The sequence below is a fragment of the Poromitra crassiceps genome (assembly GCF_964638095.1).
Source record: "Poromitra crassiceps genome assembly, chromosome: 1".
Taxonomy (NCBI): Eukaryota; Metazoa; Chordata; class Actinopteri; order Beryciformes; family Melamphaidae; genus Poromitra; species Poromitra crassiceps.
In genome coordinates, this window is record NC_139623.1 from 115,016,229 (window position 1) to 115,018,728 (window position 2,500).

General features: G+C 47.7%; 1 protein-coding gene across 1 annotated transcript in view; it reads right to left on the minus strand.

The window, feature by feature from the left end:
* Positions 1 to 2,500, minus strand: part of bmper (BMP binding endothelial regulator) — a gene marked incomplete at both ends in the record, with an annotated part of 90,451 nt that overhangs the window by 48,151 nt on the left and 39,800 nt on the right. The window lies entirely within an intron of this gene.

Consider the following 2,500-nt stretch of genomic DNA (forward strand, 5'->3'; position numbering starts at 1 on the left):
TTCCTCCACCCTCCTACTTTCCTATGGTCAGTACTAGTCTCTTAAAACAGACACGTTGCAAATGCTCCCACCCGTCTGTACTTCATGCAGGGGAAACTTGGTCAAAACAGAAATGGAAACTCAGGTGAAAATAATGGACTCTGATCGGCCTAATGAGCTGATAAGGTGGGACATCTGCTCATTAGTCCCATCAGAGTCCAATTGTTCCCAAAGGATATAAGGCGTGTACAGCAGAGCATGTGAGCGGAGCGGAGCGGTGATAATTACCGCTCCTCGCTCCCGGAGCGGTCCTTTCCACCCGCTCCAGCGCGTGGAGCGGGTGGAAACCATATATCTGGAGCACCTCGAGCAACCCGGAACAACGACTCACTGTTTACTCAACAATGCCCCCCACACTTCCGAAATGGTATTGCACCAATATTTCTGCATTTGTGCAGAAACGGAGGTGGTGCTCCAGATACATGGTTTTCGGTTTTTGAGCGACAGAAAAGTGGATTTTATGCAACAATTTGGATGCAACAACTAGGTGTCATTAAAAGAAGAGGATGTTTGACATCGGATAGCGTCTTCACTTCACGTGAAGACTCAGGTAGGAGCCAGCATTTTAGACCTAGACGTGAAAATGGCAAAGTGTAAAATGGGAAATGCGTTGCATTCGCCGGGCGCTAATGCGCTCAGTATGAGCCAGAAGCGCCCGGCGAGCGGGGTAATGCCTCTGCCAGTGCAGGCAGAGGCAGAGGCTCTCCGCACGGGGATAACAGCACGGGGAAACGTGAATAAGTGTTGCGCAAACTTCGCCAGCCAGGGGATTGCATTCTATAAATAGCACATTCCATCTTGTCGGTTATTTAATGAGTGTCGGTTTAGTCCCCATTTCAAGAAAAGCAATGAAAAAGAGAGAGAGCGAATGCAGATCAGTGCCGGCCCATCAGTGCAGCATGTTGTTCAGAGGTTCTTTTTCTCGCAATATCGTCACGTTTTGATATCGCGAAATTTCGTGACTTTTTGATATCGCAACATTTCATGGGACGAAATATCGTGACATCGTTACTAATAACCATAACCTAACAGAAGTTGTTTAGTTGCCTAACCATAACCTAATAACCATAATCTAACACAAGTTGTTGGCGTCAGTCTTGTGGCGTCCAAAAATGAAGAAAACGGTGACGTTAAAAATGACGAAAAAGGGGTACCCGGCCAGTGCATTAACAAGTGACGACGTTAATGTCAGTGTTTGACCAGTTGGCGGTGTGAATGTGTTGTTCCGACCTTTCTTGCTGCCTCCTGTCCCCCCTTCCTTCCTTTGCATCCTTCTTCTTGCTTACTCCCTACTTCCTCCCCTCACCCCCTCCCTTCTTTCCTTCATTACATCTCTTTCCTGTAACATCCTTCTTTCCCCCTTCCCCTCCTCCCCCGATTCCTTCATTCCATCCCCCCTTCTCACATTAGCCACTTTCACACAGAGATCACGCAATATTGCTGCTCAGAAGGACCGCAACGGCGGCAGCCTTGCCACAGAAATTGCGTTCACACAGAACCAAGCAGCCCCACCATATTTCCGTCCCGTGGTGTGCTTTCAGGTTACATCCACCCCTCCCGGATTGAAATGAGGCGAGGGGAGGCGTTTCCACCCAGCTCCTCCTAGTAGCCTAAATGAATATTTTCATGTATAGGTTATTCATAGCTTTCAAGGGGCGTTACGTGCTGCCGGGAACGCCCACCTGACGGTCAAAAAAGAAAACGTGTTCATTCCGCGCTGCCCGCCGAGTCGACTAGTTTCTCACGCTGTGTTTGTTCAGCCAAAATGCCGGATACCTGTTGTGCTATCGGTTGCACTAACCGACGAGGAGACACGCCTGGCTTGTGCTTTTACAGAATCCCGTCGGAGAAAGAAAACTCAGACAGGTTGTGGATTTGTGCGATTAGACGTGGTTCAGTCGCTGGGGAGGGCAAATGGCTTTTTTTCTACCATCAAAGTACACACGTTTTTGCGGGCAACATTTCATCAAAGGTAAGCTCAAATAACGTTAACGGGGTATTTTAATCATTATTGTAACGTTACTTGAGCTTACCTTTGATGAAATGTTGGCCGCAAAGACGTGTGTACAAACGGCTGAACAAACACAGCGTGAGAAACTAGTCGACTCGGCTGGCAGCGGAATGAACAAGTTTTTTTTTTGACCATCAGGTGGGCGTTCCCGGCAGCACGTAACGCCCCTTGAAAGCTATGAATAGTGTAGGCTACTGCATGATGAACGAATTCATTCAACAACCAAACATCGGCGATGTACGCCAGCAGCTCTCAACGTGCAGCTGGTCGTTAAGATCAAAGGACAAAAGACAGATGAAAGCTCACCTTAATATGCCGACAACGCAGAAAGTGTTGTCCACATGCAGCACGGTAACACAAGGCTTTCAATATTCATCTGATCCACTTTATGGATCACAGAGGCACCATCATGTATTAGGTACAACAAGGCTAATTCTTATCTTTTGGTTC